The 10,215-nt window shown below is 38.3% G+C and overlaps 1 protein-coding gene across 1 annotated transcript in view; it reads right to left on the bottom strand.

The window, feature by feature from the left end:
* CCDC73 (coiled-coil domain containing 73) overlaps positions 1–10,215 on the bottom strand; it is a 97,980-nt gene that overhangs the window by 69,761 nt on the left and 18,004 nt on the right.

The following is a 10,215-nucleotide window of genomic DNA, read 5'->3' as shown; positions in this document are numbered from 1 at the left end:
CCCAGCGCCCCCCGCCGAACCGGAGCGCGGGAAGGCAGCCACGCACCCCCGCGTCCCTAACGCTGCCCTCTAGTGACACCGCGCGTCAACTCGCTCGTGAAGCGAACGGCACCCAGAAGGTAATTCGGTTTTTTAAAGGCGGATCTGCTACGTTTCCCCTTATCCCGCTACGTAGTTCTGAAGCATACCAGTACTTTGCCTTAGGTTTGTACTACTTTCCCCGAACAGCGGGGTTTTTTTGGCACGATAAATTAGATTTATCTCCTTGACTTCACTTAAACCATATTATTTAACTGCTAGTTATAGCGCATAAAAAAATAGGGAGAAAGTAATTCAACTATTGGGAGGTATACAGAGCAACTTTGTTAGAACACATGTGAAGAAGGAAATACTTTATATCAAAATCAATATTTCCAAAGCACTCAAGTTAAAAAAAAAAAAACCAACTTGCTTATGTAGTAAACAATGTCAGTTTATGACCACCAATTAAGTAGTTAACAAAAGTTAACATTTATTTTTATAATTATCTTCATTTCATTAATAAATCAGTGCTGAACTGTGGCATGGAAGACGACCTGGCTATAAAAGCAAGAACGGGGATACAAACTCATACAGCTCAGGCAAAGCATAATAGGAGTCTAATGTGAAAATGAACTCTACAATGAAAAGGCATGCAGGAACTTACTTATCAAGGGTTTACATTTAACATGGAATGCAAGCTGAAGTCATCCAATAACTGGCTATTAGAGTCCATTACTTTTGCTTGATCAAACTTGAAAGATGCAAAAAGAAATGGGATAATGAACATGAGAAATAAATAGGTTTCCAGTCACTATTTAATTTCCTGGACAAACGGAATAGAACGTTCTAAGTGACCTGTAGAAATGTATGTCCTATTTTAAAAGAAAACAAAACACAAATCTGAAGCTGATATAGGGACACTTTTAACTTATTTTCCGCTCTATGCTAAAATTCAAATACAAACATACAAAAAAATTCTTTGTTTTTGACTCAAGATTGTTCACATTTCACCTGGATTACTGTCTTCAGCAACAGCATGAACTTCCATGAAAGCATAATTTCTGTAAATTGTATAGCGCAAGTGTCTTTCAATAAAGTTTATAGCAAATAGTTATATATATTTAATGTTATACATATATCACATTTTATGGAAACATAACACAGTCACTGTGGAATGAGTTGAGTGGTTTCTCCCCCCCCCCCCCCCCCCCCCCATAATCCTACGATTTACTTAGCAAACCCTAAAATATTTATTTGAAACAATGATACCTGGAAATGTAATATTTTCTGAGGCACAATTCAGAAAGCATTCTTTTGCAGAAGTTTTGAACTATGTAATCTAGATCTATTAGACAGGGACATAGTTTGAACTGTCACCAGTAACATGAGATTTATTCCTGTCAAGGCCACAGTTGGAAGCTAAAAGACGAATAAAGCTCAGCATCAGAGTTCCACTTCTCCTCCTCCCACATTAAATGCGTCTGTAGGTCTTCCTACACTATTTTCGCCACTTTTGCTCAAACCAGCAGGTGGGAAGAGGGTCGTGAAGGAGGGAAATTAATTTCACAGAATCACAGAATCGCAAGGGTTGTAAGGGACCTCGGGAGATCATCTAGTCCAACCCCCCTGCTAAAGCAGGTTCTCCTAGAGCATGTTACACAGGACTTGGTCCAGGCGGGCCTTGAATATCTCCAGAGAAGGAGACTCCACAACTCCCCTGGGCAGCCTGTTCCAGTGCTCCGTCACCCTCAGAGTAAAGAAGTTTTTCCTCATATTCAACTGAAACCTCTTATGCTTCAGTTTGTACCCATTGCCCCTAGTCCTGTCGCTGGACACCACTGCAAAGAGTCTGGCTCCGTCCTTGTGACATCCACCCCTAAGATATTTGTATGTATGATGAGGTCTTTCTATCATCCCTGCATACCAAAAAAACCAAAAAAAAAAAAGAATGGTTTTGGCCTCCTATCTTTAATTTTTAAATCCTGTCAGATTCTGTGGTCTCAAATCTTTCAAAAACGCTTTATGTGTTAGATGCTTTGTCCTTAGAGCAGCTGTATTTTCATTGCTTCTTGCTCTGGATATCTCCCCATTTTCTGAATTACGCCACATTCATGCAAACCAACCAACCAGTGATGGCTAACAAAGATCAGTTGTTCTGCTTGTTGCAGAAGCGGTCCTGATCAAGAAATCAATTAAATGTATACTTACCCTTTAGCTTTTTTCTATCACTGATGCTATTCACAAGTTAAAGTTAGGTACACAATTGACTGATTTGCTGAACATTCACCATCAAAAAAAGATTAAACCCCCAAAATGTCTGCTACAAGTAACGAGTTTCAAAAACCTTCATCTCTGATTTCTGCCCCCCCCCCTTTTTTTTTTAATCTGAACTGCCTCCTTAAAAGAACATTAACACAATCTCATGGGTTTTTTCCTTACATTAAGGACATAAACTGCATTCACACTGAGAATACTGTCAGCTAGTGCCTCACTTGTGCAAAAAAATCAAGCTGCTTATATATGCAACAAAGTCTGTCTTAGGACAAGAAAATAACTTCTAGTACTGTAATTCTGAGCATCTCTCAAATACCCATTTCCAATACCTTTAAGTAACTTCTTGACCTTGTTTTTCAATTATAAAACTCTGCTCAAATATATTCCTAGCATAAAAAGTATCAGATTCAAAACAATTTTCAAATAAAAAAAGAAAATATCTTTCTTCTGTATTTAGCTCAAATAAAAAGGATGAGTTTTTGACCATATAAAAATGCCACAAATGCTACAAAGCTATATAAAATCAGTCACAACTCTTCCTTAACATTTTTCTAGCATTTTTTAAAAAGGGTGTGGGGTGTTTTGTTTTGGGGGTTTTTTTTAAACATACAATTTATTTTTTTTTATTTAAAGAAAATCAAAACTAGCAAGTACTATAAAATTCAATGGATTATTTTATTGGGAACAGCATCAGACCTAAAATTAGGACATACCGACATCTGAAAGACATAAAAGGCTTAAGTATCTTTCAATTTTTTTTTCTTCATAATTGCATTATACAAAATAAGCTGGTGTAAGAGATTGGGGGGGAGGGGAAGAATCAGAGACTCTTTGGCTGACTGGATGTGTTACATTAATTTCTTAATATGTGAAGGAGTGGATTACCCCTCTAACAGCAATGGGAAATTAGTTTCTTTATTTCTTCATTAAGACTGTGGGAGGGAAATTAATTTTCTACTCTGGTTTTCAAAACTAATTGAATATATCTTTATTAAAGTGATAAATATATACACATACTTTTTGCTTGAAAGAATTATCTAAATTAATCCTAAACAGACATTTTCAAAGTAGTTTGGTAGCACATGGTTATTTATTTTGTTTCATTTTCTGATGTTATAAAATATAGAAAAAATGGGTCATATAAACCTACTATAATAAAGCTCTCTATAGAAAAAAAGTACCTAAACCAGTTTTCCTAAAGTAATTTTTGTAGTACGAGTTAAATAGCATATTGTTTAGTTCTTCATTTCTTCCTACTCTGTATTATTTTTGCACCTATATTATCAAAGCTTGTAACATGTCCTGAAGTGTCTATGCTTTCATACATATAGGTATATGCACCAAAAATGTTTGGGTTTTTGTTTTTTTTTTTTTTTTTTTAATTGCTCTAACAAGAAACCGTAGTTTTTAAAAGCATCATCCACTTAGTTTGAAGAATGAGGCAAAGTACCTTGAGGTTTCTAGGTATCTTCATGTGTGTATTGGTACTTAGAGGAATTTACAAAGCATCTCAAAGTTACTTACTTTTCTTCCTATGCACTCAATGTTTTTATATCTGTTTGTATTGTAAATGTATTTCATATGGTATATTTCCACGATTGCATCATCATATTCTCTTATTTACATTCTTTAGTGCTCTTTCATTCAAGGTCAACCACCTCAAAGTGGGCTTATGCCAATAATATTTTTATTTAGCCTTCTGGTGCATAAATAGTATAATCACTTTATCTAACATCTTTCTTACTGAAAAAATAAGTCATAAACATTTTTCTAAATAACTTGAACATTTAAGCATTGGAAAAAAAACCCAAAAAGCTACTGGTGGCAATAGTGAATTTTCCTTCTCCTGGTATCTTCTGATGAAGACTAGATGCCTTAGCAAGCAGGATGCTTCGGCCAAATGTGAGCTCTGGAATGAATACAAGAATACCACTGTGGGATCCAAGACCTTATAACATAAGGAAACTTAGATTTGTCAGTCCTTTAGAAGCATCAAGTCCTTCATGCACTTTTGGCCTGAAGGCTCAAAAGAGTAAGAAAATTCATAACATAGCCTCCTACAACTTAATTTTCCTCAAGTACCTCAAACGCATTAAGCAGGGAATATAATTTCTCACACCTCATTCAATGACAATTATAAGTCCATACTATTTTATGGGGCCTCTGTCTCCCTGCACAAATAAGTAAGCCATTCCAAAACTGTATCAATATAGACACAGGTTATTTTATTTTCATCTTTTTTAGTTTTTAAACTTAAATGTCTGACTTTGCAACCTCTACCAGCTTTCACAGGAGTTACTGTATTATTCTTTTCTTAAAGAAAAATTTAAGAACTAAATAAGATAATTCTGAAATCACACTGCAGTGACTATAAACCCAAACTCAAACTCTATGCCCTACCACTAATTCCCAAGTGAATGCCACCAATTTCTGTTTAATAAGATCTGTAACTCTTTGACAGTCTTGATTACCAAAAAAATGTCTTGTTGTATAAAATTTTAAAAATATAAAAATACTAAAATCCATGAATGCAGATGGCCAAACTACCTTTGTAATCCTTGAAAAACAATGACCTTTAAGGGGATTGTCCTAAATAATCACTTAGAACTCACAAATTATTTTCAACGTGAAAATACTATTTATTTAAAAGCTTGGAATAATTTTTGCATTCATTTTCTAGGTTCAAAAATCCAAACACAAAATTATTCCCCAAGTTACATACCAAAGACAGAAAAAGCCCTACATGGTCAATGGTGTTTCCTCTTTACGGAAGTTCCTCAAGTCACCTCCTTTCCATGGGCTCCACCTTCATTTATCTTAATAGAATTCTGTTGAATTCTTATAATGAGATTATTCTCATTTTCATCCTTCTCTTATGATGAGAACAAAGTGGAATACAAGTAAATAAACAATGAGGGGAAATTACAGCTGATCTCCTTACTAGGAAGTTAGTAGGAAGTTCTTGTGGTTTGTCAAACAAATAACATCTTAATTATAGACACACAGGGTATAGGAATTAAACACGCAAAGTTTACATTGAACAAAAGCAAGACTGTTTCAAAAGCATTCACACATTATGATTCAACCTACCTGTTTAATCCATTCCACTGGAATAGTTCTTCTCTTTCAAAACTACTGACTATAAGCTGCAAAATGCAACCAAGAGGAAGAAGCAGAACAAGTTCTTCACTTGTTTAGATAATTTATTGCTTGATTAGTAACTTCTTAAAAAAAAATTGGAGTGAGTCCGCACATCTTCATTAATATATTAATCGTAATTTGCAAAGACAAAAATAAGACACATTCTTTGCCCAGAGAAACAATTTAACATTAATACATAGAGAAGTAAAAACAAAATTCAGCTCTATCTTCCCCTATCAGGAGAACTTAAAGCAGCAGAACAAGAGGAAGTCCAGATAAAAACTAAATAGCAGACAAGATCTCAACTACCTGAGGAAACGAGTCAATGGTGAAATAAAGAAACCACCACCAAAAATTCCTTTCCTTAGGGAAGAAAATATATGATCCATCCTATAATTAAAATACTACAGAGTGGAGCCCCTTCCCATGGTATAACATTTACCAAAATGTAAAGTCTGATAGGTTCTTGCCAGCACTGCTGTTTTAATTGCCTCATGCATTCATGGAGGAGGTTGAGGGCCCTGCAATCTTCCATGTCACACAAACTCCTTCTGTCACAGCTCCAATGAAAACACCACATTATTCCCCTCTCCCAGGACTTTTTTTTTATTTAAAAAAAAAAAAAGCTCCTCAAGATCAAGAAGCAAGAAAACTCCAGAAAACTTTTCATATCCAAGTATACAATGCCCAGAAGAAAGGAAAAAAAAAAAACCTGACCCAAAACTTTATAGAAAGCATTCTCAAACTCCTGGTCTTGAGCCAAGACTCAGCAGCCTTTTCAAATATACAACAAAAACTTTGCATGAATTGGGGTAACATAAGACTATGCTTGTCATCCTTGCCACTGTACGCATTATTAGCCTGCACACCCATAAGCCAGATGACAATGGCATCGTAAGAATGTTGTGGATACTTAGAATACCAGCGCCCAGACTTTTGATCTAAACTCAATCTATTTCCTTCTTACTCATATGAACTTCCCTGTCAGCAATGGCAGCACAGTTACAGGTGCCACGACGGCCATGCAGCACACTACCTGGTCTTTGTGAGCCACCTCAATGATTTAAGGTATTTGCAAAATAATTTATCGGACAGATTCCCCATAGCCAAATCGTTCATCTGTGCTTTTTCCTGAGCTAAAGCAGAAGTCAATTAATTGCTTGCTTACTTGCCTAGGATAATCTAGATTGTGTCCCTGAGAAGGAACGCTGGTCAAGCATTAAAGAGTTTGGCATCCATTGTGAAATATTTTGCCTTTGTTCTAAGTGTCAAGAACTGTATATACACCTGAGATGCAGTCACTAAAACTATTCTGTTGGAAACAAAGTAGTGGGTTTGGGTCCACAAAGCAAAAAGAGCTAAAAGAAGTCATACCAGTACTCCTCACTGGACCTCTTTGTAGAGAGACTGCTTACCTAACTTTTCTGCATATTTTCTTAGGAAGAAAGATTATTTAGGCAGCTCGTCATCACTGACCCTAATGTTTTCAGAAAAGTTTTTGCTTCTGTCTAGTCCACAAATATTTTTAGAATCAAGTTTTAGACCAAAATAGAGAATAACTTGCATCATCAACAAACCTGCACTGGCTTTGCCTTACACATGTGGCATTCTCTCATTTGGACTAAAACCCTGAAAACTCTCACTGATTACTTCCTCAAATTCAATAAAATTCACTTTGCTCTTTATCTGGCTCTAACATGCTAGACCATTTTCTAGAAACCATAATCAACATAAAGAGAACAGCAAATTGCAATATGCAAGGGAGGGAAAAAAATAAGGTTAACACTACTGTTTGCAAAATTGGTAATCATGAAAAACAGTAAAAATGTGATCTATTACCAACTGTAACAACCATTACATCTGCTTGGATAAAATCACCTAAAATAAGCACCTGACCCAATTAAAGTTGGCTTCTATTCACCAGTGGAAGTAAGTTGAATTTTCAAGATTACATATCTAAGGAAAACTTCTTAAAAATCCGTTTCTCATCTTAAGTCTTCAAGCAACTCTCTCACAACCACAAATTCCTTGTGGATCAGCCAAATACATACCAAATAGAAACTGACTGTATCACAGCAAAGTTTACAAATATATCCCCACATCTACCACAATGAATGCCAAACATAACAGAAGCATCAATATCTATGACATTTATGCACATCAGAAGCCTGCATTGCTGCTGCAGCTGAGCAAAATTAAAACACAGCCAAAGCTGTCAATCTGGTATTACATTACTTCTCCTACAGATAAACTGGAGGCTCAATTTTGTTAGAAAATGAAACCTTTTAAAGACACATTTCATACAGCTTTGTCACGTATACTTTGATAACAAATTCTCTGCAGGAACATTCAGAATTGTAAGTGAAAGTAGAGCTGTAAGGAAAAGCTGAAAGGACACCAGAGAGCTCCCTCTAGCGTGAACAAGAAAAGGAAGGAATCAATGTCCAAGACATCAACTGTACAGAGGAATGTGTTACTGAGACAAAAAAAGATAACACAACGGAAGTAGTTAAGGAGCTAAGTATTAACCCCAGGTCTTGGGAAGTTGAGATGAGGTTGAAACATCAGGGCTTTTGCTCTACTAGAAGCAGACAGTGTCACAGAATGGTTGAGGTTGGAAGGCACCTCTAGAGGTTGGTCATCTAGCCCACCACCCTCACCCACCCCACAAGGGCCACCTACAGCCAATTGCCCAGGACCACATCCAGATGGATTTTGAATACCTCCGAGGATGGAGACTCCACAACCTCCCTGGGCAACCTGTGCCTGTGCTCAGTCACCCCAAGGTAAAAGTTTGTTTCCTTACGTTCAGGAGGAACCCTCTGTGTTTCAGTTTCTTGTCTCTTTAGCATTATCTGGATAACAAACAAGCTATACTGCTCTTCCCTTGTAAAATATTGTTATCTTAGTCCTCCACTGTTACAAGCACGTACACAATCATACTACAAGATTTTCTGAGATCTCCGCCAGCTAAAAAGCATTAGAGCCACCCCGGCTTGTAGGTTACATATTCATCAAGCACCTCTTAACTGCAGTGTTTGTGCTTGGTTTGGCTGGGACAGCCAATTTTTTTCATAGTAGCTGATATCGGGCTATGTTTTGGATTTGGGCCAAAACCAGCGTTGATAACACAGGGATGTTTTCATTGCTGCTGAGCAGGACACAAAGTCAAGGCCTTTTCTACTCCTCACCCCACCTGTGAGGAGGCTGGGGGGGGCACAAGAACCTGGGAAGGGGCACAGCCAGGACAGCTGACCCCAACTGACCACAGGGATTTCCCATGACATATGATGTCATGCTCAGTTATATAAGCTGGGGGAAGAAGAAGGAAGTGGGGGATGTTTGGAGTGATGGTGTTTTTCTTCTGAAGTCACCATTGCTTTCCTGGAGATGGCTGAACACCTGCCTGCCCATGGAAAGCAGGGAATGAATTCCTTGTTTTGCTTTGCTTGCATGCACAGCTTTTGCTTTCCCCCTTAAGCTGTCTTTATCTCAACTCACTTTTACCCTTCCAGTTCTCTCTCCCATCCTACTGGGGGGGTGGGGGGAGATAAGTTAGTGAGCGGCTAGGTGGGGCAGAGCTGCCAGCTAGGCTTAAACCACAAAGTCCTGATGTCATAAAGTAAATATTTAACTACAGTCATCATTCCTCCAAACAGTTCTCCTTATTTCACACATCAGAGGTTTCTGTTTTTCTCTGGGGAATATCTGATCACTTCCACCAGCGTTATCCAATACCCTTATGCTAATCTTTCCTGCTTCCGTATACAGAAGTCACTCCAGCACTTAAATAAATAACACAGCCCAGAGTCACCACAGGAGATCTGCTAGCACAGACAGAAGTCACTCTCAGTACCTGGATTTCCTGGTAGCAAAATCATTCCACTCATGTGTCTCAAAGAACTCCTTTGGTATACAATTTTTAACCCAACCCATCCCAAATTCTTCACATATTTAATGTTACCAGCACACTGTGTTAACTTTACCTTTTAAAAGGCTTTACAAAGTACTGCTTCTTGTCCTTGCCAAGCGCCACACATGGTTTGGGAACACACTCTTAAAGCACAGTGAACTACTCAACTGCTGCTCTCTTGTCCTGGGGGGAAGCCAAAACAGCCCCAGATTGACGTGCTTGAACCCAGCCTCCCTACCAGGCTGCTCCTCTGCCCTGGGAAGGAGCATGAAGGGAGGCCCCCAGAGCAGGCATCTGCTAGTGGAGACCAACCTCTTGCATTTCAGGGAACCACATGTGCCACTCTCTAGCCTTTTAGAAATATGTTAAGTTTTGCCTCACTGATAAAAAAAAAACCCAAACATAAACCACACCAAAGTTATTTTCACATGTGCAGAACTTACGCTGGTCCTTCTTCCCCCCATGGTTAGCTGCTGCAATAGAAAAGCCTGGAGTGACAAAACACGGTAGTTTGCTGTTAGGTAAGTAATTAATTGTGGACAAGCAGCCAGTTACAAGGCACACCGCCTCACCACCCTGAGAGAGATACCCCCTCTCCACAGCTCCTGCCCAGCAGACACCATGCCCTTAGACCAAAGGCTTTACTTCTGGGGAGTAAAAAGCCAAACCAGGTTTTCAGCATCATAATTAACCAGGAGGAAAAAAAAAAAAAACCAAACTAAAAAGAAGTCTGTTTGAGCAGTAAAACATGTTCACAGAAGACTAAAGGCCTGCTACCTTGTTCCCAGCAGGGTGCCGGGGGCGAGCTGAGGCGACAGGCTTCTGAAAACGCAGCCCGGGCCGAGGGGGGGGCAGCCCGGGCCGAG

This window comes from Egretta garzetta, unplaced genomic scaffold (genome assembly GCF_000687185.1).
Source record: "Egretta garzetta isolate BGI_Z169 unplaced genomic scaffold, ASM68718v1 scaffold509, whole genome shotgun sequence".
Taxonomy (NCBI): Eukaryota; Metazoa; Chordata; class Aves; order Pelecaniformes; family Ardeidae; genus Egretta; species Egretta garzetta.
Note: the sequence above shows the minus strand (reverse complement) of the source record. Positions and strands in the feature narration are given on the sequence as shown.